The sequence below is a fragment of the Mixophyes fleayi genome, chromosome 7 (assembly GCF_038048845.1).
Source record: "Mixophyes fleayi isolate aMixFle1 chromosome 7, aMixFle1.hap1, whole genome shotgun sequence".
In the NCBI taxonomy this organism is placed as follows: Eukaryota; Metazoa; Chordata; class Amphibia; order Anura; family Limnodynastidae; genus Mixophyes; species Mixophyes fleayi.
Window position 1 is genome coordinate 131987896 of NC_134408.1, and position 27139 is coordinate 132015034.

At 41.4% G+C, this 27139-nt stretch overlaps 1 protein-coding gene across 4 annotated transcripts in view; it reads right to left on the reverse strand.

Annotated features, from left to right (window-relative positions):
* TANK (TRAF family member associated NFKB activator) overlaps positions 1 to 27139 on the reverse strand; it is a 65989-nt gene that overhangs the window by 30387 nt on the left and 8463 nt on the right. For 2 of the 4 annotated variants that reach the window (XM_075180769.1, XM_075180766.1), the window contains exon 1: positions 8645 to 8763. The exons of 1 other annotated variant lie outside the window; for it this stretch is intronic. The gene's annotated coding sequence lies outside the window, so the exon portion shown is untranslated. Of the gene's footprint in view, positions 1 to 8644; positions 8764 to 27139 lie in introns of those variants that run through there. One more of the 4 variants, XM_075180768.1, reaches the window with a different exon arrangement.

Consider the following 27139-nt stretch of genomic DNA (forward strand, 5'->3'; position numbering starts at 1 on the left):
ATCTACATATTGGTTTCTATATCACTTGTATGCAGATGATACCTAGATTTTCTTCTCCACACCAACTCACACCCTCTGTATTAGCCTCAAACGGTCTTTCAGCCAACTGCTCACGGAGGTCTAATTTAAAGTTAAATATTGAAAAACTGAACTGATTACATTCTCTTCATCACCTTCCAAACTTCTGTCTGATAGTTCTATTCACTGTTAAAGAAATATCATTCTACCTCCTACCACAGTTAATTGTCTCTGTGTCACCTCAGACTCTGAACTCTCTTTATCATTCACATTCAGTCAATCTCTAAGTCATGCTTCTTTTGACTGATACAACATCTCTAAAATGCATCCTTTATACCCCATTCATACTGCACCAAAATCCCGGGTTTTTGCCGGGGCGAGCTCAAACGACCCGGGTCTTGGTGCAGTATGAATGGTACAAGTCAAAAATCCCGGGTCTAAAAACCCGGGTCTTCAACCCGGGATTTATCGAGGGGTAATTCCCGGGTCGGATCCGGGTTGCCTGCATTATGCACTATGGACCCGGGTTGCACAGAAAACAAGCTGATTAGCTGTCTGCCTGTCTCTGGAGGATGATGTCATCGGTGGGAGCCTGTGGAAGATTCAACAAGGAGTTTAGGAAAAATGGTGGATGGTGGAGTGCAGATCAAGCTGAAGCAGAATCGGAGTTTGTTGGAGAAAATTGCTTTTATTTCACTGAAAAAGTGTGTATTAACAGCCACCCACTTTTGCATCATCTTTATGTGTCAAAAAACCAGTCACCTTTCAATGACATCACCATTTTTCAGCCAATGAAAACTGCTCTGGTGATGACTCCCACAAATTGCCAGGGCACAGACTTGTGCAGTATGAATGGGGTCAACCCGGGAAATTCCCGTGTCCGAGGTGCAGTATAAATGGTGTTTCTGAGCTGGGACGCTCCGAGCCCCGGCAAAAACCCGGCTTGAAAAACCCGGGATATTGCCGGGGCGGCAGTATGAAAGCGGTATAACTCACACAAAATTCCACCAACCTCCTGATCCACACTTGACTATTGCAACCACCTAACGTAAGGCATGACATTGACAAGACTATTTCCCTCCTCAAAATAAACTCTGTCAATCCCTTTGTTGCTTTCCCATAAAGTATTGCCTAAAAGTCTCTCCATAATGTGAGTCCAACCTTTATTTCCATCCTCACCCATAAATACTCCCAAAGCTGTCCTCTGGGTCTCTACAGAAACCTTCTACAGGATTCCCATTTCACGACCTCATCCAATACAATTTACAGACACATAATGAAAACAAAAACAAAGCAGTATAAATGGGAATAAATACCTGCTACAAACAGCAACGAGTAATGTACAACTACTATAAATTATCTCATAACAATCCAGTTTCTGTTACACAGTTCGGTGACCGATTAGATTGATAAAAATAAGTAATAATTTATAGGTGTTTATTCAAAGCAAGGAAAAAGAAGTAAGCGCCATAATAAATGTTTAAAGAGCACCTCTCTTCTACACACAGTGGAGGCAGCCATTTTTTGAGCTAAACCAATGTTCATGAGGAACAATTAAGTAAACTTAGGACTACTAATATACATCTATTTGCATACACCTTCTGTTACAATACCGTTAGTTTCTCAAATTCACATTTTTAGATGACTGAAAAATTCACTCAGTGTAATGAAACGCGTAAGGTGAAGAAGAGACTTATGAATTCAGAATCGACGATGGACGTTTATCGACGAAAAGGCTTTTTAATGGCCACCCGGCACTGGATTCAAGAAGGAGTGGAGAGGTAGCAGATAGTGGCCACTTGCTATACATTATTTTGAGCTCTTATGTAAAACCATAATTAATTGACTGGTTTACCATGCGGGTTTGGACCTTTATCTTGGATTGGTTTGTCATTGCTCTTATTAAGAGCACACCATTAGCTCTTTGGACTAAAGAACTTTTTAATCCTGAAGATCCTTATGGAAGACTCCTTGTGATATTACTTTGAGACTTAAATTGTTCCTAATTGAAGGTCATTCTTAACAGTCCAACGTTGTATACAAATTTTCTATGACCTATACCTCTTAATTACTTTTTTGGCGTATTAAATGAAATGTTTATGCTGTTCTCATTTAGATATTAAGGAATGCTTTTTCAATGTATTGTTATTTTTATTTGTTAAGTGACAATACTGTAAGCATTTTATTTGAATAGTTTTATAACAAGCCAATTCTACGTGATCTTTTGTAAATTCTGCCTATTAATATAAAAACATTATTAGGAAAAATATTATAACGTTCACTGTTGTTTGTTTCATGAACATGTACAAGTAGGAGGCAATGTTGGGTGATAATGATCTATTCAGGAGAGATGTGCATCTTCCACTTAATGGCGCATTCCTTTCAGCTTCACTGCAGTGTATAGCCGAAGTTTAACAGATTTTCCCATCCTCACAACCATTACAGGGGGCAGCATGCTTCTGTGTTAGGGTATTTAGCGATATATTTACTAAACTGCGGTTGTGAAAAAGTGGAGATGTTGCCTATAGCAACCAATCAGATTCTAGTTATTCATTTCGTACATTCTACAGAGTGACAGCGAGAATCTTATTGGTTGCCATAGGCAACATCTCCACTTTTTCACACCCGCAATTTAGTAAATATACCCCTTAGACCAGGGGTAGGGAACCTGTGGCTCTCCAGGTGTTGTGAAACTACAAATCCCAGCATGCCTTGCCACCTATCTGCTGGTTATCTACTGGCAAAGCATGCTGGGACTTGTAGTTTCACAACACCTGGAGAGCCGCAGGTTGCCTACCCCTGCCTTAGACTCTAATCTCCAATGGGGCAAGGACTGATGTGAATGACAAATATACTCTGTAAAGCTTTACATAATATGGTGGCAATCCATAAATAAATAATAATAATAATTACGGATATTATAGCTTTGACTAGTAAAGACTATTTCCCTTCATGAATCACACGGCTGCTTAAGTATCTTCTCCTCCTCCTCCCCCTAAGGCATTAAGAATCAACTAGTACAAACTGCTGTGTTACAATGCAGACTTCCCATTGGTTCTGCGATTATACAAATCTGGGTTGCATGACGCTTTTGTGAATTGTGTAACATGAGAACAGACATCACTAGTCAGTCAAGTATGAAGTCCAGATAGTTTTGCTCACCAGCAGTCCTGAATAGGGCATCAAATTTGCATTTTTAGGAGTTGGATGAGGACAAAAAAAAAATCATATATGCTATATATAAAAATAACCACAAAGGAGATGTGTTTACGCTCTTTCATATCGGAAAATTTGAGGTGGGGCATTGACTCAAGTTGAATAATTTTGAAAATATTACCCAACCATATAAAAATATTGTTTTGGGGATGAAGAGGACAGGGAGATGTACTTTCCTGTGCAATCGTATAATTAATTACTTTATTCTGTAGTTTGCAAACTGTATCAAGAAGCATGATGCAAAGGAAGAGGGCAAGAAGCGTAGAGCAGTTTAGAGCCTATTCCATACTTGTCGACTTCTGGCAAGGTCTGTCCGGGAGAGGGGCGTGCCTAGAGGGTGGGGCGCGTCATTTTGGCCCCATCCCCCGTGACAAAAATGCCTTACCGCGAATTGCGGGATGCGGGAGACTTGCCAGCTCTCCTGGGAGTCCGTGAGACCGACCCGAATTTCGGGAGTCTCCCGGACATTCCGGGAGAGTTGGCAAGTATGGCCTATTCCGCAGGCCCTAGTCTTACCAAGTACTAACTGTTTTCTGTGTGTTAGGAGAGGTCCTGTCTGTTCTGCCAGTAATCCTATTGTATCCAGAGTAAACTGGGTCTAATAGCAGCTTGTCCTTATGCTAGGGTATGCCCAATTTGTAAATAATAAAAAACAACAAAACATTAAAGTTTTTTTGGTCAATAAAAAAAAAAAGAAAAGAAGCATAAACATAAATTTTTGCTCATTCCTTGCCCTCTTTATCCTCAAACAGACCAGATCACATACTGCTTGAGACACTGCTGAAAACTGCACGTGACTCACAGATTGACCTTCACCCAAAATGCCCCACAATAGAGCCAACCCATCAATATTGGTCTGTCTAATCCTTATTCCACCTCATCCTTTCTCCCAAACTAAGAACCTGTGCACCCAAGTTTGTTGTACCTGTGTACTGTAGTGGTGCCAAAAAGGAAAACAAAAATATACACCTTTGTTCTTGGGTTCTTATTTGTGATTCCTACACCTGAGAAAACTAATCGCAAAATGTGAAATTTGGTCTGGTCACAAAGGGGCAAGAACCCTGCAGTCATGAAGTGGTTAAGAAGAGAAATTACAAACCTGAAAAAGTTCACAGTTGCAGATCTAGAACAATATTTGTAATATTTACTTTGAAACTTTTCTCCCACATATAACTCATAATGATGCAAAACAGCAAACTATGCTTTTTAAATACAAACTTGATAAATATTTCCCTTGCACCTACTCTTGGATGCATATTAAGACTTTACTTTAAAGCTGCACTACCACCTACTCAATACATTTTACTAACCTTCTTCTACCCCTAGCCAGGGCTTCCCATGCTGAGTTTCTTTTCCTGGAGCTCCTGCTATTCTGCAACACAGAATCGCTAAAACCATTACAGTTTGCCCTCATACGATGGTGTGTGTGTGTGTGGATAGTGTGAGTAGGTGGACAAAAATCACAAGTCACAATCGCTCAACTGTGGCTTGCGATTGGTCTTCTCGATCCACCCTGCCACACATCCCACAACACCCCAGTTTTCATCCGGGAACTAAGAGCAGGAGGGACACCAGGTACAATGGCAGCCCTCAAGGCTAGCAGATGGTAGTGCAGCTTTAAGTCATTCAATCACATCACTAACTACACAGCTCAGTGTCACATTCCCCTTGTGCCAGTAGTAACTTAACATGACTCCAACGCAGCTTCACGTTAAAAATGCACCTATCATCATCACCGTATATTTACATAGCGCCACCAATTCTGCAGCGCTGTACAGAGAATATTTGTTATTCACATCAGTCCCCGTGCCTCATTGGAGCTTCCAGTCTAAATTCCCTATCACACACACAGACAGACCAGTGTTAATTTTTGTCAGTAACCAATTAACCTACCAGTATGTTTTTGGATGTTTTTGACATCACCGGTTCCTAGAGAATTGATAGGCTACAGTCTAATAAAGTCTACAACATGTCTGTCTCCACTGTGTAGGCAGATTTCTGTAGGCTGAACCAACCTTTAGAAGAATGTGCATTTTAAAGAGGAAATAAACAATATTATCTATACTGCATGTCAAAACTGCCCAGTCCAGTAACAAATCAGTTTTAAAACTACTAACTAAACGAATTGCTTAAAAAAAGAAAAAAAAACCCCATACAGCGCAGGACAGTTCTATTAATGTGAAACTTTCATCGTAGCACAGTAGAGCCCACTTTAAAAGAGAATCGACAACTCTCACTCAGAAAACACTGAGACTGTAGAACAGATGTAAGTCTGTAGATATTACTCATTTACCCCTTTCAATTGCATGAATCTGTGGCACTTACACTGATTTTATAGTCGTACTTTCAGCTTTTCTTTATTTCCATTCCAAGCCGTGAAAATTAAAGGAATAGAATTGTAAAATGAAAAGCTATAAATGAGGATCACTGATTATAAAGAGAGTATGGGGTATATTTTCTACACTGCAGGTTTAAAAAGTGGAGATGTGGCCTATAGCAACCAATCAGATTCTAGCTGTTATTTTGTAGAATGTACTCAATAAATGATAACTAGGGGCCTGATTCATTAAGGATCCTAACTTGAAAAACTTCTTATTTCAGTCTCCTGGACAAAACCATGTTACAATGCAAGGGGTGCAAATTAGTATTTTGTTTTGCACATAAGTTAAATACTGCCTGTTTTTTTTTATAGACACATACAGAGAGGGAAACAGACAGACAGAGAGGGAGAGACTAGGGTCAATTTTGATAGCAGCCAATTAACCTACCAGTATGTTTTTGGAGTGTGGGAGGAAACCCACGCAAATACGGGGAGAACATACAAACTCCACACAGATAAGGCCATGGTCGGGAATTGAACTCATGACCCCAGTGCTGTGAGGCAGAAGTGCTAACCACTAGGCCACTGTGCTGGATTGTCCTAAATTAGTAGAAAGCTGAACTCTGATGTGCTGTTTACACTCCTGCACAGTGCACCTCTGGAGATTTTTCTCATCTCTCCTGTATAGTTCGACTTTGCAGAGGCCTTTCCAAAAAGCAGAGAGGAAGTGTGCATCTTGAAGTGCACTGGGCACGCCATCCAAGCACACCAGTGTAAGATAAAAGTTTTGTCATGTGCCAGGCCCTGTGTATATGCAGATCAATTGTGTAAAGGCAGCGGTACAAAGGCAATAAATACTGACAGCAGCATATGTTAATACCCTGCACATATCGTCCATCCTTTACTATGAACACTCGTGTATAGGTGGTAAATAGGGATCATTAATCCCTATTTATATCATTAAGCTGATCTTTTCTTGTGTAGCAGAGAACAACCCTGCCCAGCACAGAATGGTATAATCCCAAGGAAACTGTGGCACTCTGACTCAACTTTCGCAACCAACTATTCCCTGACAGCTACATTGTCGCAAGCCACATTTCTGTCCTGGAAAGTCAAAATCAAAGATAACAAGTCCAGATCTCTCCAATGGAGACAATTCATTCCAGTTCAGTACAAATTGCAACACAAGAAACAGTAACGGATTTCAAGGAGATTATAGTGCACAGAATACAGCTCTAAGAGCTATAAATAAAGAACAAAGATGTAATCATTTAGATCCCTCCTGCTTCATTGTAGTATGGGGATTAGAACGCAGATTAAGTTTAGTATGTGACAGAATCTGTATTCCGTGGAATTCTAAAATATGGATTTATGGCATTTCTTGCTGGCTGATACATCAGCCTCACTTCGCTCTACTAGAGCTACACATCATCATCATTTATTTATAAAGCGCCACTAATTCCGCAGCGTTGTAGATAAGTGCCCATTACTCCATAAGGGGTCTACTAACTATTATCAGGCGAAATCAAAGATCTTCTAATTGCCGCTTATCGCATCAATAGAAAATCTTCTCTCTCCTCAATTTATCAATAAAATCTAGCTGGGGCAGCTCCCCGGTGATATTGACTAGCAGCGCTAAGAGGACTCTTAGGGGTACATTTATCAAGTTGCGGGTTTGAAATAGTGGAGATGTTGCCGATAGCAACCAACCAGATTCAAGCTGTTATTTTGTAGAATACACTAAACAAATAACTAGAATCTGATTGGTTGCTCTAGGCAACATCTCCACTTTTTCAAACCCATAGCTTGATAAATGTACCCCTAATGTTTCACCACCCAGTCTTCTGAGCACCTGTGAATGTGTGACACAGTTTAACTATTATATATATATTTGTATATTTACCTTAGGAAAAAATGCTTTATTAGAATAATAAAATATTTTTTCCTTTACTGATCCATGGTTATCACCATCTTGACTATACACCTAGGAGGACAGTGACATCACTATTGTCCATGTTATAGAGGTTCCCCATGCTTTGCCAGAGACCGACTGTAAGTTATAGCTGGCAACAGTCTTCACCAGCTCAGGAGCTTTGGTAAACAGGGAGAATACCTAAATCTGCCTTCCACTGTCACCCGAGTAAGTGTTTTTATCCAATATTTAACTAATATAGGGACTGTGCACAAAAGTGGTTTTCTGTGGTGGTAGATAGAAGCTTACAAATGGCACTGAAGAGATCACTATGAAGTAAACAACAACCTGGACACATGGGCTATTTCCTACAAAATGCTCAACAGAACCTTAAAGCTGTGATTAATGAACGTGATTTCATGGAGAGGCACATTGGACACTCACATCAGTACTTAGTGCAACTGAGGACCCTTACTAACTTAACTCTCGTTTGCCTCTTGTCCCCTGTTCACATAATGACACTGTACTGTCACATTCAACCCTGTCCACACTAACATAATCACATGAGTGGAATGGTCACAGCCTGCCACTCCTCTCCTGTGAATAATATACATATTATGTAATGGTCTATGTAACAAACCAAGAGTGGGCAGCCTGTGGCTCTCCAGCTTTTGTAGAACTAAAAGTACCAGCACATCCTGCTAGCCATGGGCTCCCCAATCAAATTGTGGCTCTTTAGTAAAACAATATATTACAGTACACTTTGCCATACTAGTGTGCTGGGACTTGTAGTTACACAGCAACTGGCAACATACCTATAAAGGACAAAGAAGACTCTAGGGGGTGGCTTTATAGACAGTAGTGGTGGCAGAGGTTGACATGTGTGTATTATTTATTTACAAGCCCACAAGAGATTTGTCTCCATAGTTTGTTAGCTTCATGTTTAAGCAATACAATAATAGCATACTCTTCTGAAAAATAATAATAATAAAAAGAATACACAAAGTATGAATGAGTTAGGAAAGTTGGTATAAGTCTACTATAAGACTGCTGTTGCTCTTAAGCCAATCGAACAGCACTTTTTAAACTCAGTGACTCCATATTCCCACAGTCACACACAGGAACTGTTACCCCCAAATAACCTTTTGTCCTTAACTTCTAAACCCCCCACTACTCACCAATTAGTCTTTGCAATAATACGGAAGCAATGTCCTGGCCGGAACGCAGTAGGAAGAGCAGACACACAGGACAGCAGCAGCTTAGCCCCGCCTCGTATGCAGATGAGGTTAGGTAACATTGTATCTGCTGCTGTGTGAAGAGGAAACCAAGCTGGACGGGACACGCCCTCTGACGTCACACCTCTTTGCACACGCTGTCACTCTGGATCTGGACTTACCCTGATGTCACAAACTTTTGCATGATCTGCTTTCTTTTCTATACCTATGTGCTGCCTGCACCCCTCTGTCTGCTGTATATAAGAAACACAACTGAAAGCAGGCACATACTTCACTCAGTATTGAATAGTTTAGCTCTGTGTGACTTGCAAAGCAATTAAACATATCATTGTATCAGGAAAAAAAGAAAAAAAACCAAAACCCTCTTTGAACAGCATAAGAATTAGAAGTGAGAACTGGTGACTAGATAATTTACAAAATGATTTGGTCACTGGTGATAGTGGGCTCCCCCGCTCACATTCATTGGGAACCACTGGGCAGAATTATATCTACTACACAGTTCTGGGTCGTATTTGAGTCTCTATATTATATAATTGCTAAAAGGTTATTGCAACCACTATTTCAGTATTATATGCAATGACTATTTGGGTATTAATATTTGCACGGTAATGGAACACGGTAAGGCTCATTTCTAAATGTGAAAAGCAAAGTGCAGTGTTGTGATGTCATGTGCTCACTTTTGTGCCAACTAGACCTGTTTTTAAGGGTAAGCCGTAGCTTAAAATCTTAGTGCCTGGGGCGAGAAGCAAAACTGCCGCCCCCCTAGAGGTCAATTTTAACCAAATGAGCCTAAAATATTCATAAATTGCGCCCCCCTTCAGTGTTGCACCCTGGACAGTGGCCTCTCTCACAGAGCCCTAGTTACGGCCCTGGGTAAGGGCATGGAAGTGTGGATGTAGAAGTTTGCACTCTCATGGGAGGGTTACAGCTTATTGGGGGCTTTCTTTGTTGAGTGTGGATTAGGTACATAAGTGTACCTACCTTTTGCACCCATATGTAAAAATGAGGTTTTGCTTTTACAGGACAATATTATTTAATTGAAATCAAGGGGCAGATAAGTCACATTTAAAGAGACATTCCCTGTTTTGCGGGAGGTCGCACAGACTTTATCTTCCATCTAAATGGGGCAAAGTTTGGGTTCTCGTTCTTCACTCTACAATGGGTTGCAAAACAAAGACAGTCCCAATGTCCTCTTATTCTTACGGCTCTCAGCATTTTAAAAGACACTAATGAAGGTTGTGGTTCCACAGGTTGTAAATGGGACTTTTTACTTTTTACACTAAGTGGTATATTTACTAAACTGCGTGTTTGAAAAAGTGGAGATGTTGCCTATAGCAACCACTCAGATTCTAGCTTTGATTTATTTATAGCATTCTACAGAATGACAGTTAGAATTAATTGGTTGCTATAGGCAACATCTCCACTTTTTCAAACCCCCAGTTTAGTAAATATACTAAAGGTGTATTTACTATGCGGAGATTCTGTTTTAAGAAAATGCCTTCAAAGCGCCTAGTGAATATACTCCTGTGATTGGGAACACGATAAGGCTAGTTTTTATATCATGTTTTTGGTCTATGCTTTTGGCGTTATACAGTAAATAAACCATATTAAATTAAAGGGCTCTGCATCTCTGCCTGGTGGACATATGTGGTACTGCATATTTTCGGGCATTTTGTATTTTGGGCAATTATTGTTGAATTCCTGCACCTATAATCCACCCTAAACATACTAGTGGTAAGTACACATTGGTATATTAATGCATAGGGCCTAACCAGAAAGATTACTATAGATGTGATAGTATCATTGTACCCTTTCCTTCGATTTTTTTTCGCATTATGACCCATTCGGACAGTTGTGTAGCCATTTGCTGCAAGTTGTGGGTCAGTTCTTTCCTGCTTGTGATGAGGAAACATGTTCTATAACAACTCCTTAAAAAACAAGTTAAACAACAGGCTAAAGGCTTGGACTATTCTGTTTGATTCCTGGTATTGGGATTACTGCCATACTGTACTCTGTGTGCTAAATGAGGAAGCTTCTGCAATAGATGAAATGTTCCGTCTCCACCGATTTCCCTTGTTAAAGGGAGGCCTGAAGAATAGAGAAGGAACGCAGGTCTGGTACCTAATATCTGTCTGCATAATTAGATCCTATGTAAATTGGATATCAAAGTAACTCTTACTAGATACACTTTACAATGGAAATATGGATGGTCCATTATTAATTAAAACTATTTAAATGAAAAGATTGCAAATAAATACAGAATTGTGTGGGGCAGGGAAGGGATGAAGTGCGTATAATTGGTTTGGAGGGATAACAGGCACAAAATTTGCATCAGGACCTGTGGATCTCTACTTCCAAAAGTAACAACTTAAAACTATTACTATTAACTCTTTAGTCTTAAATGATTGCGTCCATAAAGCTACGGTGCCATGTAAGGTTATTAATAAATTGCAAAACATCAGAGAAGTGTTGAGTGTTAAAAATCTCAGTGGCGCACGCAGGGGGGGTTTCTGAGTCTCCAGAAACCCCCCCTGCGCTAACTAAGTGGCCGCTATAGCTGCACTGTCCTATACAGCAGCTGCGGCGCTGTCAAAGAAGCGTCCGCGGCGGTGCTGTAGTGTATACAGCACCGCCGCGGACGCTTCTTAGACAGCGCCGCGGCTGCTGTATAGGACAGCGCTGAAGAAACGGAGCAGCAGCTCTCGCGGGGGGGTGTTTTTTTTGGGGGGTCGCGGGGGAACCCCCCCCCCCCCCAGCAGAATTTGTGCAGGATAATGGTTCCTTTGTATATAGGATCACCATCATATGATTTTTTATCTAGAGTTAAATTTGCAAAAGTTCCAGTTGTCTGAGCCACCATATTTTCCTGAAAATGTGGACAGTCTTCTCTTTCAGAGTAATGGCTAGAACATCTACAATTCAGAGTGACTCTCCTTAGAAAGTAGGGATGTTAGGCTTACGTGATTACACTGAGCTATAATTCTGTTTTTGTTCCCTATGTTGTTGATCAAGGCCTTCATAATACCTTGGCAGAGGTGTTTATTTTAGTCGCCTTTGGGTATGGCACAGCTGAGGCTCTGCTCTGTGCATTGGATACCCTTGTATCCACTAACCAGAATTGTGTTGTATCCAAAGGTGCTACAAGCAAACTATTCTACTTGGAAAATATAAAGTATTTAATAACAAAAACAGAAGGAAGTCAGAATATTCAAGTAATATATTAAGTAAAAGTAACATGAGGACATTCTAAAGTCATCTTAAGGTTGAAATCTGCTTTAAAGGCCTGAGACTGGTTGGCAGGTATGTTTACAGATTGTTGTGATATGCAATTTCTGTTAATATATGGCCTATCTATACAGAATTATGCCACCCATTTGTCAAATTATAATAATGTGGAATGGTAATTGTGCTAAGAAATCACTTTGTAACTACTGTGATCCTCAGAGTCACAGTCCAGCAGGAATGATAATATCCAGCCAGTCCTGGCTCTCTAACACCTCTGCTTACCCCAGGAACGGGCTCTTATACCTACCCATTTTTCGATGCTGGTGTTCTGTGCATAGCCTTAGGTTTGCCTTGACAAGCGGTGTCATTGCTAGATCCCTTCTGGGCTCTACTGTGGCTGATTTCATTGAATCAGACGATGGGTCTCAAAATACAATCATGGGCAAACATAGAGAATAATGGTCAGATAGTACCTGAGAAGCAGGGGAGGGGGCGCTCTGGTACCTCCCCAACTTAAATCTTGGATGTAAAATATTTATTTTTCAGCCTCGGGTCAACAGAAACCCTCCTCCTCATCAACTGATATCAGTTCACATAGTTACAGTTGCCAAGAAAGACAGAACAGTGTGAATGTTAGTGTAGTGTGATTGTTCATCACACCAAAGGCAAGGTTCTATCATATATCTACCCGAGGACCATCTGAGTGCAGATGCTGGACCCAGTGAGTTCAACTGTCAGTGCTGTTGCCATCTTCACCTGGTGATTTCTGCAGCCTCCTTGGTAGCAGCAACTGCTGCCAAAACTTCTGGGAACAATAAGAACAAGTATCCTGACTGAAGAGTGCCCATACAACACAAACACAAAAGCCTTCAGAAAAGGAAGTAGGTTCAGTTAAGATAAATGTTGAAGGATAGTCATGGATGTTTGCAGTTGACTGTCTTAACTTTGCTGCAATGACTAGTTCATCTTTCATGTACAATTGTTATTCTACTTCTATCCACACAGGGTCGTACTGGGCCACCGGGGCATCGGGCAAACCCCTGGTAGGCCCTGACCTTGATCGCTCCCCTCTTCATTGGTGGGGGGCAGCGGAAAACTTTTAAAAATATATATATATATACTTGCGTGACTGTGGTGCTCTCCGACTCCTCTCTGCTGCGTCTGCACTGAATGACGGGCGTGACGTCATCACGCCCGACGTTCAGTGAGAAGCGGCGCAGAGAGGAGGCAAGAAGACAGAAGAGAGAAGCCGATAGAAAAGGCAAGTGAAGAAACGGAAGCAAGAGGGTGGCATGGCAGAGTGAAGGGGGAGCATGGCAGTGTGAAGGGGAAGCATGGCTGTGCGAATTGGGAGCATGGCAGAGTGAAGGGGGAGCATCGCAGTGTGAAGGGGGATAATGGCAGAGTGAAGGGGGAGCACAGGCAGCATGGCAGAGAATGAAGGGGGAGCACAGGCAGCATGGCAGAGAATGAAGGGGGAGCACAGGCAGCATGGCAGAGAATGAAGGGGGAGCACAGGCAGCATGGCAGAGAGTGAAGGGGGAGCACACACAGCATTTCAGAGAGTGAAAGGGGGCCAGAGCAGCATGGCAGAGTGTGAAGGGGGCCAAAGCAGCATGACAGAGTGTGAAGGGGGCCAAAGCAGCATGGCAGAGTGTGAAGGGGGGCAAAGCAGCATGGCAGAGTGTGAAGGGGGGCAAAGCAGCATGGCACAGGGTGATGAAGGGTGGCCAAAGCAGCGTGACACAGGGTGATAAAGGGGGGGGCAAAAGCAGCATGGAGGGTGCAGTGTGATCATAAGGAGGCACAGTATGGTGATTAAGGGGCACAGTAATGTGTGTATGCTGGCACAACGCGCTTGTGGCAATGTAATATGTTTTTAATATGTTTGTGTGATAGGTGGTGGCTAAATAATGGGTGCTATTTTGTTTGTACGGTGAAGGTGGGGCAATTTAATTTTATAGTGGGGACTATTAATTTAAGATGGGGTGGTTTGGGGGCTAATAATTGAATGTGGGGCTGAGTTTGAAGAGCATGAGGTCTATTTATTAAATGTGAACATGAATTATTTAATGGCAGTGACGGTTGCGGGAAATAGGTATATTTATTATACGTAAATGCGATTAATTTATTGCAGGGGCTGTCTGGAGGGAGGGAAACAGATTTATTAAATGGGAATACTATCACTTTAATGTTGGAGCTGGAGGAAGGCCTAAGTATTAATTGTGGGTCCTATTTAACGCCAGGGCTGGTTGGAATTTTCTAAATGTACCCATTATTTTTTCCAAATAGGGCCCCCCAACATTCCAGGATCCAGACAAGCCGCAACTAAAGAAACCAGCAGTCACAGGTAGTAAAAGTGACAAGAACAGGTAGGACAGTCTATTAAATGTTCTGAGTCTAGTGCAGGCTTGGCTAACCGGTGGAACTGCAGGTGTTGTGAAACTACAAGTCCCACACACTGTGGGAAGTATATATTGTGTGTGAGTGGTGGCAGTATATATTTTGTGTGTGTGTGTATGGGCAGTATATAGTGTGTGTGTGTGTGTGTGTGTGTGTGTGTGTGTGGCCAGTATATATTATGTGTGTGTGGCCAGTATATATTGTGTGTGTGGCCAGTATATATTGTGTGTGTGTGGGCCGTATATATTGTGTGTGTGGGCAGTATATAAAGTATAGTATGTGAGTGGGGGGGGGGCAGTATATAAATATAGTGTGTGAGTGTGCGGGGGCCATTATATAAATATAGTGTGTGTGGGGGGGGCAGTATATAAATATAGTGTGTGAGTGTGGAGGGCCAGTATATAAATATAGTGTGTGTGGGGGCAGTATGTTAATATATATGAGGGAAGGGGGGTCTTAATATAGTGTGGGAGGTAGGCTATTTAATTATGGAGTGCATGTGGGGGGCTAATTATTTAATGAGTGCTATTTTATTTGTTGGGTGATAGTGGGGAAATTTAATTTATTGATGGGGCTATTTCATTTAATATTGGGTTCTATTAATTTAAGGTGAGGTGGTTTGGGGCTATTAATTGAATATGTGACTGATTTTGGGGAGGAGGGCTATTTATTAATTGTAATTGTAAATATTTAATTTATTGCTGGGGCTGTTTGGAGGAAGGGAAAAAAGATTATGAATTAAATGGGAATACTATTAATTTAATGTTGGGGCTGGTTGAAGGGAAATAGATCTATTTAGCAAATGTGAATATTAGTAATTATAAAACGTGGGTGCTATTGATTTAACACTGGGGCTAGTTGGAGTTTTCTAAATCTTATGTACCCATTTTTTTTTTCAAAATAGGGCCTCCAACATTCCAGGATCCAGACAACCAGCAAATGAGCTAAAGTAACCAGCAGCCACAAGTGGTGAAAGTGACAAGAACAGGTAGGCGAGAGTGAGAGTCTGCCAACTGTCCTGAATCTGGTGGTAAAGTCCCGAATTTGGGTGACTGTCTCGCTTAGGACAGTTGGGAGGTATGTCCCGCTTCACCGTGTACTGCTCATGAAGGCAGACCTGCGTGCAACTAATAATAGTGCACACAGTATTGCCTGTGTATTTGTCTAAAATGATAACCATGCTACATCATAGGGGGTTACCCTGTCTAAAGTGCCCAGGCCCCCCAGAGCCTTAATCCAGCTCTGGGCCTGGGCATAAAAATATATATATGGATTAAGCAACACTAAAATAGCCTCTTTTTATATAGATAAATATATATTGTACCAAAAACCACCCTTTAAGGATGGACCGCTACTTTTGGGCCAGTGCTGTGTGCTTGCCATCCCCTGGCTAAAGTCTGCCAACTTCCCCCCCTGATTATATAAGCAATACATGAAAGTCATCTAAAGTTGGAAAAGCTAAAACTACCACAAATTCTCTAGTGCAACATTAAATTCATTAGCTAAAGATGAGTAATTCATCAGATGTGTGACTGTATGATTCAGGGGTCTCAACCTAATGCCAGGAACAAGATATGGAATGTTCTCTAATACATATCGCTTTGTTAAAAACACAGAAGGAAATTAGAAAAATAATGCAGTAAGTAGAAGCTGTGGGAAGGCATTTTTATACTAACACAATAAAGTTGTCTAAAGGTGGAAAATCCCTTTACGGTAAAAATTCACAGAATTCCCTATGTACACTATGTTCATTGTTTTCTATTTACACACACCTATAAAGCCCAAACACATTCTCCTCTGGCCCACTCACATAACTTACATCATAGTAAGCAATCGTTACAATCTGGTCAATTATGGGCAGCACGGTGGCTTAGTGGTTAGCACTTCTCCCTCAAAGCACTGGGGTCATGAGTTCGATTCTCGACCATTATCTGTGTGGAGTTTGTATGTTCTCCCCATGTTTGCGTGGGCTTCCTCCGGGTTTCCTCCCACACTCCAAAAACATACTAGTAGGTTCATTGGCTGCTATTAAATTGCCCTTAGTCTCTCTCAGTCTGTGTGTGTGTGTGTGTGTGTGTGTACGTTAGGGGATTTAGATTGTAAGCTCCAATGGGGCAGGGACTGATGTGAGTTCTCTGCACAGCGCCGCAGAATTAGTGGCGCCATATAAATAAACAGATGATGATGGTCTAATGACTGTTCTTCCTTCACCACCACCAGTCACACTGGGTCTGAGTCATTAAGGAGAGCAAAGCCAAAAAAAAGAGTAAATGTGCACCTGGGCAAAACCATGTTGCATTGGAGGGGGAGGTAAATCTAAAATGTGATGGCAGAATTATAATTAGGGTTGGGCATGTCCTAGATCAACTTTAAATTTTAGTGTAAAAATAAAGCTATCAAGTATGTATGTGTTACATGAAAAAGCAGCTGGTATTTTCCTTGTGTGCAAAATAATAAACTAAGTTGCAGCCCTTGTATTGTAATATGGTTTGTCTAGAAGCAAATTTACAATTTTTTTTGCTTTGCTTTCCTTAATGACTCAGTATGTTCCTCCTACCTACATTATGTCCATCTCATTCTGGCCACCAATCTTCCCATCACAGTGTGCTAGGTAAACTTTCTCTTCCCTCAACATGCCACACTGGTACACAGTAATTATGCTATTGGCTCCTTCATACTATTAATCCTCCCACTTACACTTATTCTTTGGCTATATTAAATTTCCTCTCCATTCTGCTGCTTGCACATACTCCTTCTGATCAGCGTGTTCTCCTCTGGCCATATTAATCTGCGCTATGTTCTGCTGCTTACCTGTACTCCTTCTGATTAGCGTCTTCTCTTCTGGCCATATTAATCCATGCTGTGTTCTGCTGCCTGCCTGTACCCGTTCTGATCAGCGTGTTCTCCTCTGGCCATATTAATCTGCGCTATGTTCTGCTGCCTGCCTGTACTCCTTCTGATTAGCGTCTTCTCTTCTGGCCATATTAATCTCCACTATGTTCTGCTGCCTGCCTGTACTCATTCTGATTAGCGTCTTCTCTTCTGGCCATATTAATCTCCACAATGAAGTACTCATTCTGATTAGCATCTTCTCGTCTGGCCATATTAATCTCCACTATGTTCTGCTGCCTGCCTGTACTCATTCTGATTAGCGTCTTCTCTTCTGGCCATATTAATCTCCACAATGAAGTACTCATTCTGATTAGCATCTTCTCGTCTGGCCATATTAATCTCCACTATGTTCTGCTGCCTGCCTGTACTCATTCTAATTAGCATCTTCTCCTCTGGCCATATTAATCTCCACTATGTTCTGCTGCCTGCCTGTACTCATTCTGATTAGCGACTTCTCTTCTGGCCATATTAATTTCCAATATGTTCTGCTGCCTGCTTGTACTCATTCTGATTAGCGTCTTCTCTTCTGGCCATATTAATCTCCACTATGTTCTGCTGCCTGCCTGTACTCATTCTAATTAGCATCTTCTCCTCTGGCCATATTAATCTCCACTATGTTTTGCTGCCTGCCTGTACTCATTCTGATTAGCGACTTCTCTTCTGGCCATATTAATTTCCAATATGTTCTGCTGCCTGCCTGTACTCATTCTGATTAGCGTCTTCTCTTCTGGCCATATTAATCTCCACTATGTTCTACTGCCTGCCTGTACTCATTCTGATCAGCATCTTCTCCTCTGGCCATATTAATCTCCACTATGTTTTGCTGCCTGCTTGTACTTATTCTGATTAGCATCTTCTCTTCTGGCCATATTAATCTCCGCTATGTTCTGCTGCCTGCTTGTACTCATTCTGATTAGCGTCTTCTCTTCTGGCCATATTAATCTCTGCTATGTTCTGCTGCCTGCCTGTACTCATTCTGATTAGCGTCTTCTCTTCTGGCCATATTAATCTCCGCTATGTTCTGCGGCTTGCCTGTACTCATTCTGATTAGCGTCTTTGTCAGACGCCGTCCCCGCTGATTCCCTGTCAGACGGGGAACAGACGTCTGATCTCCCCGTCGGCTGCCGCAGGACTTCCGGATAGCGGGCGCATGCGCCCTGGTCTCAGTTCCGTTGCTAGGCAACGGGACGCTGCTTCTGTTCCCGCTGCCGCCTCCACTCTCCACCAATCAATTCAGTCTGGATTCTATTTAAACCTGCCTCTGGCGCCATTAGGGTGCCAGAGTAACAGGTTCACCACCAGTGTTCCTGGCTTCCCTATTCCTCCATACTCCTGAGTATTCTGATTCCTGATTACCTGTTGTGACCCCGGCTTGGTGACCATTCTACTCTTCTGTGTGACCCATTCTGTACTGTGACTTCGGCTTGGCGACTGTTCCTTTGGATTACCCTTTTGTACCTGATATTCCTGACTGCTGTGACCCGGAACCATCTGACCTCTCTACGCTACACTGGTAACTGGCTAATAGGACCGCGACCTGCGTGCTCTCTGCTGCGAAGTCCAAACCTCACCAGGGGTACGTTAGACTCCGCGCCTGTTTGACCAGTGGCACCAATACCGGTTAGTGTCATATTATCTTCAGCCTCATAGGCCTACAGCGTGACAGTCTTCTCTTCTGGTCATATTAATCTCCGCTATGTTCTGCTGCTTGCCTGTACTCATTCTGATTAGCGTCTTCTTTTCTGGCCATATTAATCTCTGCTATGTTCTGCTGCTTGCCTGTACTTGCCTGTACCTGCCATATTAAGTTCCCCTTCCACTCTGCTGCCTGCCCCTACTTCTTTGCTCTTCTGGTCATCCCCCATCCAGTGTGCTGCCTCTCATTTCTTTGTGCTCCTCCACCGTATACTCCTCCTCTGGCTGCACTGGTAGACAACTAACTATTCCGTCCAAAAGTCAACAATATTCTGCCAAAAATGTAATTATTAAGAGATATTCCCATTTGCTCTGCAAGTGGGGCTGACTATTAGCTTTGTGCATTTGAGCTGACAATAGGATATGTGCAGTATGGCTGGCAATGGACTATTCGCAATGTGGCTAGTAATGGGTTCTGTGTAATGTATCTGATAATAGGGACTGTGCAAATGGGTTTGGTGCAATATGGCTGATAATGAGTTATGTATATGGGGCCATACTTCAGACAAGGCTTCACATGTGGCCCCCGGCTCCTCCAAAGGGTTGCACATAAAAAATGTGCCAGTGCCAAGTATGCCAGCATGACCAGTGATGACCAGTAAAATGTACAGCAGCAGTAGTAGTGCCCAGTAATAAGCCACCAGTAGTAACAATGCCTGATAAAATGCCAGCAGCAGTAATGCTTAGTAATATGCCAGCCATAACTTTAATGCCCATTAATAAGCAACTAATAACAGTAATGTCAAACAACAAGTCACTATTAACAATTATTAATAGTATATAATTAGTACCTAATAAAATGCCACATTCAGTATCAAATCCCAATAAATTGCCAGAATAGTAGCAATGCTCATTTATAAAACATATACATAGGTAATAACTAATAATATGCCAGGAGTAGTGCAAGAAGTATACCAATACTAACAGTAATTTCCCATAATAAGCCATGAGTAGTAGTAATGACCAATAGAATGCTCAGAGCCATGATTACGGCAGTGAAGCATGTGCCCCCGTCCAGAGGAAGGCGCTGGGCCACTCTATTTGTCACAGTGAGGCCCCTCCTCACTCATATCACCACGGTTACCCTGTGTTTCAGAAAATAGTAGGCGTAGTCCATTTTATTTTCGGAGCTGCCACTGTGCTTCTGGTCCCTCCCCCGGGACCAGTCACCTTAGCGTAGATGCTGCAAATCTGAGGTTCGTTCCTCCCTCTACTTTCCCGTTTTCTCTCTCTCTACTTTCATTTCCTTCCCCCTCCCCCCTCACACTTCAGACAGACTTGAGCTGGTGGGTTTGTCCCTGAATAGATACATGCCAACATACCAATAGAACTGGAGAACAGGTAAGCGTTTTTTTAGGGGGGGGGGGGGTATAAACGTTTTATGGGGGCTGGTAAGGGTATTAATGTTATGTGGGGGCTGGTGGGCTTGGGTATTGATATTATGTGTTGGCTGTTAGAAGGGTATTAATGTAATGTGGGGTTTTGGGGACTATTAGTGCAATGTTGAGTGCGTATTAACTGTAGGGGCTAATAAATAAATGTTCATTGATATTAGGGCTGGTTTCATATATGCCTATTTATTAAATGGGAATGCTATTCATTTAATGCTGGAACTGGTGGTTGTGGGGTGTGTGTCTCTATTAAATGGATATGGTACTAAATTAATATCAGGCTGGTTGGAGCCAACAGGTCTATTTATTACATGGGAACAGTTGGGGGGAATGAGGCATATCTCTTAATTGCAAACACTATTAATTTAATGTTGGCTGGTTGGGGGAAATAGGCATATTTTTTTTCTTAAATCTTTTTATTTTCACACTTTGTTCAATAAACAACAATGCAGAACATTTCCGATTAATAAAACAGTATTGCATAATACTCGTTCAGCCATTTAACTGGTCAAGGCATATTTATTAAATGTGAATGATATAAATTTAATGCTGGGCTGGTTGAGGGGGAAAGGAGGCCTAATTATTAAATATAGGTGCTACTGATTTAATGTCAGCGCTGATTGAGAAGAAGGAGGCCTAGATTGTTCTCTCATTGATCAGCTTTCCAGATGGTGAATAGTAACTATCCCTTTTACAAATAGTCTCGACACTCCAGGATTCGGCCAAGCAGCAAATGAGCTTAATATATCAGCAGTATCACCATGTAGTCAACTCTGCAAGATCAGGTAGGCAGCTGGTTGAAGACCTGTGCTCTATACTAGAGGGATTATGGCTAAATAGCGGCCAGACAGTGTACCTCATATTGCACATACAATATATTCAATAGTTATTATCAATTAAGGTAGAGGTAAAGTGATAGTAGGCAAAACTTTTTCCACCATGCATAGATCCATCTTGGCCCACAATCCCCTAAATGGTCAGGTAGAGTGTTCCCAAACTGGGAAGGAGGTGTGCTCCTATCACTGCGGATCCAGGGGATGGGTGGTCGGGGCAATCACCCCCCCCCCCTCCCCCAGGGGGGCTTGCTGCTGGCGGCTGCACACTATCTGCAGGTCCGTTCGGCAGAGACAGGCAGACAGAGAGTCCTGCCCGGCTGCTCTGATTGTGTTTTAAACACAATCAAAGTGGCCGGCTGCATACTCTCCCTGCCTGTCTCTGCCGAACGGACCTGCACACAGTGTGCAGCCAAAGGCAGCCTTAGCTGTCAAAAATGGGGCTGGGTCTAAAGGGGGTGGGGACTAAAGGGGGTGGGGACTAACTCCCCTTCCCCAATCACCCCCCTGTAAAATAGTACTCTAGATTCGCCCCTGGCTCATATGTATGTGCTCTGTGGACTAGTGGGCTCAGTTTTGCATAATTAACTTCACTGCTCATTCAGTCAATAAATTAGCCTTTGTGCTAAAACCTTTACAATTTGTTTCTACTGGGAAATAACTGGCTCATGTTTGCTACTCTTAAACTATTTCAGTCTGCAAAGATTTGTCATGAATAAGTAAATAATTTTCGAAATACATCACATTTTACAGATCCTGAAACCAAAGTAACAACATTTTTACATGGCAAAAGTTATTTATAGCTGAATTGCAACACAAATAACGGTTATAACTTATTATTGTGCAGTCTTCCTCCTTTTACTTGTTTCTAATTGTAACAAGCAGAAAACTAGGTGTACCAAAAGAGAAACTAACACCTAGTGTTCGTGTTTAAATATCCTGTTTGTAAAGATTAGCATCTACGAAGGAGTTGGCCATGTTTATGCAGCAAGTCAATATATTTTCAATAATTATAATAGCTTTTATTTTAGGCTTACAGAAGCATTGATTTCAGAGGTTGGTTGGTCTGCAACTCCAATCACTCTACAGAAGTCAAATGTATGACAACACTAATTATATCAGTGTGCAATGAATCTGTGGCTAGACTAATAGAAGTTAAAGTGGGACTAAACTAAAAAAATGTTACAGTATGGAGTGAAATGCATTGCATTAATGGCTCTTGTTTGTCAGAACACTTAAGATAATACAACAAAACATTAATAAGACTTCTTAAATACTGCAATATACAAATATCTGTCCCTCCCCTGCACACAGTGAAGGCAGTCTATTTGTGGGTTGAACTAATATTTGGTCTAGCAATACACAGAATGCCTCACGTATCAGTGATGTCACTAGTCCCTAGCAAATTGATTGATTTCATTATCTTGAATGTACTGGTTCAGCCAGCAAAATGGTTAATTACCCCTCCTAGGGACAGAACCACTTAAAGGGGTAGATTTATAAAACCTTCTAAAAAAAAAAAAAATTAAAAGTGGAGGTGTTGCCCTTAGCAACCAATAAGATTATTGCTATCATTTTCTAGAATGCACTAGAGAAATGATAGCCAGAATCTGATTGGTTGCTAGGGTTTGATAAATTTAGCTTAAAGTGTCTTATTTAGACATTGGGCCACCATAGGTGCCAGAATAGTGTCGGTGCACCTTAGAATAGATTCTACAACTGTCAGGAACTCTATTGAAGGGATGTGACACAATTCTTAAATTAGACATTCCAACTGCTGATGTTTTATTGATGGTGGTTGACCACACTGTCTCAAGAATTTCCACAGAATATCCTGTGTTCTCTATTGGGTTGAGATATTGTGAATGAGGCAGCAATGCCATATGTGTTACATAATGTTCATACCCATAAAATCTTTCAGTGACCACACATCCTATGGATGAGGACATTGTCTTCCTGGAATATTTCACGCCCATCATGTAAGAAAATCTTCACCTTGATTGTGGTTACTCAGAATGATCTTATATTTCTTACAATTTATCTTACCATCCTAAACCATGCTAGAGCTGCTAAAATGCTCCACCATGGAAGACAAGCAATCACGACTGAATGTGTCTTCCAGCACGTGGCACATTTATATTCATCCTATTGTTAGAACATGTAGAATGTCTCATTTGACTGGTTTCCACTGCTCATTAGATCACTGTTTGTGTTTCTGCACAATATCAGGGTATATTCTTGGAATGCAACCCAAGAAAACTGCCTAGAAAATAGCATGACCCGTCCACCTGTAATGTCCACACAGATTATAATAATGCAGCTTGGAGGTTTCTGCAGGACATTTATCTCTGTGTCATCTTCTTGCTGTGTCCTCCATGTTGCGTATATTGCTTTCCACGTGGCCAGCTTAGACAATACAGTTCTATGTTGTGCTCAGGGCCTTATTAAGGGTCCAGGCCGCCCTAAGATACTACGCTTGTAGTGCCCCTTCACATTCCATGACAGTCTAAAGGTAAAAGCGATCTTGTCCTTAATTTAAAATTCGGCTTTCTTCACTCCGCCACACAGTTGCTGGGAAAGAGCTGCTTATTCCATTAGATGGCTTTCTAAGTGGACACTGTCCTCTACACTGGCATCATTTATTGTGCAGAATTGCTGTTGTTTACGGACCTCAGGAGTTACACATGCGCCAAGTTGATTACTGATTTTACCATGTACGATAAGCTTCATGTGTCAGCTGAAACCTTCACTCCCCCCACCCCCACCAATGCTGATGTTCACATGTTTTCACATGTTTTCGAAACTAAGCTACACTTGGCTTTTTAAACAACTCTTGGCAATCTTTGCCACTCATTTTGTTTCCATTAAAATCAGAACCGTATAGTGAAACAGACGTGAAAAAAGCGCTACTGAGGGTGAAGGGGGTGGGGGCTGTCACACATGTGCCTATCGCCATCCTTGTCTCTCCTACCCGCTTATCCTCTAGCACCCACCCGAGGATGCGCATTGTCTTACTCCTTCACCATGGGAATACGTCAACATTAAAACCTTACAACATTTTTCTTTCATGTTGTAAATGTTAAAATAAGTTTAGTTTATACCTCTCGGTCAAAATTTTGCGCCCCCCATAAGCCTTGTGCCCCAGGCTGCAGCCTAGTCAGCCTATTGGACATTGTGCTTCGGTATTTCCTGAGCTGTTTTCTGGAAGTGCTTTCAACTTGGAACTGAACTTGAGAAACTGATATTATGGACACTCTATTATTTACTTAAGTGTTTCCTTTATTTTGCTATTTATGTACACTGTGGGCCTGATTTATTGCTGGATGTAAGTCCAACGCCTAGCTGCAAAAATATGGACATGCAGAGTAAAACAAAGCATAAGATTAAGTCTATCTTGATTTGGCCATATACTTGCACAATATCTTGAGTTGCACATATCTGAAAATACATGCAACGCAAAATACAGACGTTAGGCCATAGTTTTGTGACCATACTTTTTATTTGTATGTCAGAGTTGCAAAATTGCTGTCAACTGTAAATTAAGCTCTGTGAGTAATTTACAAACGAGCAGCACAGGGCAAAGTCCTGTAAAAGCAATTTGTGATATCATACACACACATGTGCATGATATTTTATATCATTTTATATTTTATATCATTTTATATGCGCCTTATTTTATGATAATATGTATGGCATAATGGCGTCTTTTGTAAAAACATAATTGTTGCTTCATCAATTAGGTGGATCTGGGGGGAATTGAGAGTGTTTTATGGATATTAAGATAATAATCATTATGGGCCTCTGTAACAGTTGAACGTAAAAATGCACCATTTGCGTATGAAGAAAAGTGAATCTGTACACTTACATTTCCACATTGGTGTCTTTAGTTGCACACATCCGAGGATACATATGTAATACCCTGCAAATCACAGGTATATTACTGTATGCACTCATTCAGAAAACTACAGTTCTCCAGAGTGCCTCTGGAAAGTTAAATGCATATTGCACCTGCCATTATGGGATGGGCAAACTGCAATGAAAAAATTAGAAGGTTCCAAGAGATTCTTGGTTGGTAAAGGGGAAAAGCCAAAAATGGACTGGCTAGAGAGAGAAGTGATGTGTGTGGCTGCTGTGTGAACTAATGGAGGATCTTCCAACCAAGAGCCACTGATTGCTATGACTAAATTGTTGTCCTGAGGGATGTTTGCAGCCAGCCCAGAAATAAGCACCTTTGCAGTATAGGAAATGACCTAACTTGCCACTGCACATGAGATGCCAGCAGGACTCATATGAAGACAGATAAGTTTCTTTTGCTTTGTTATGTTAAAGTTATTTAATTTTGACATCAAACCGTGTTATTAAAATCTCTGGGACTGTAATATTGCTATAAAGAGGTGTTATAGCACTGTCTAAAGGAAGAGTTTGTTCCAGAAAAACCTGCTGTATTTAAAGTTATCTGCAAACTGGCTGGGACATAGAGAGCAATCATTTACCACAAGAGTTTGTCTATATTGCATGAGAAGTTTTATTCCATTGTGAAACTGCCTAAAATGGTTGCTGATGAGAGAATTACAAGTTGTTTAGCCCTACAGTTGCTTGGAGACAGCTCCTTATTCCATTAGACAGATTGCTAAGCGGACACTGTCCTTTACACTGGAAATCATTTATTGTGCAGAACTGCTGTTGTTTACGGACCTGAGGAGTCACACATGAATCAAGTTGATTACTGATTACTGCTTGTACAATAAGCTTCATGTGTCATCTGAAACATCGCTTAAACCTGGGAATTATAATTTACCCCCTTGGGTTTTGTATATCGTAAAGTGACCTTAGTCTACAGTCATTTCTTCTGAAGCATCTAACCTGAATCAGCTGGATTACTTCTTGTTGCATCTCTACTGATTTTTTGTGTGATAAGTATGATCTGTATAATTGCACTAAAAGTATTGTGATTGATTGGTCTATATTATCTGGTGCTGCACAATTTACAGTAATGGTCTAATTAACTTGTAGCAACCGATTGTCCCCTAAAGTATCTATCCAGTGAAATCCATTTCACTGAAGCACAGTGCCTAAATTTAAAGTGGGATATATTTATTCAGTGACCTATGTGTTGTATTGATTTATGTTTGCATATTGTTGAACCAAGATTCTTAAAATGTTATTTATTTTGTGACATGTTGGATAACATTGCATGTTGATGGTATCATGGTATTACTTCTCTACACTACCGCTACTTATCTGCTGCTTTGGTAAAGCTTTATGCCACAAGCAAAGAGAATAAACCCATGACTTTATGCAGTTTTAGCCCTGTGATCCTTGTTATATTCCAACACTACAGGGGGGGAACTTCGCCTCTCTACCATACCACCGGGCCTGTAGAATCCTTCCTTACACTACTTTTGGGGTGCCAACCATCCACCCCGTTACACATGCAGCCTTAACTCTAGCAAAGATGCAACAATCATCATAATCAAATCCAAATCTTGCACCCTGTTTATACAGCTGTCAATTTGATGTCCTGTAGCTAACGTATTTCAAGATCAGTGTAGCTCAAAATAAGATGCAACTCAAAGAGCAATGCTTCATTTGCTACTGCGCACCCATTCTGTGCTGCACTTGCACGTCATGCTACAAGGGAGCTTGTGTGTTTAGTTTGTGTGTTCTCCCCGTATTTGCGTGTGTTTCTGGCTTCCTCCCACACAGTCCAAAAACATGCTAATTAAGTTAAGTTGGCTTCAGTCGAAAAAAATGACCCTAGTGGGGGTGTGTGTATGTGAGTGTGAGTGTGGTAGTGAATGTACACTTCACTTTCTCAGGGACTGATGTGAATGATTCCACACAAAAGCAGCTAAGCTCGTCCAAGATAACTGCCACCCCCTGCAACAATGTTAAGTGCTTTGAGTCCTATTCAGAGAATGGGGCTATATAAACTATTATTATTATTATTGGGACAAGATATTGCATATTTAAAGGTGCCCTTGATTTTGGGGACAGGT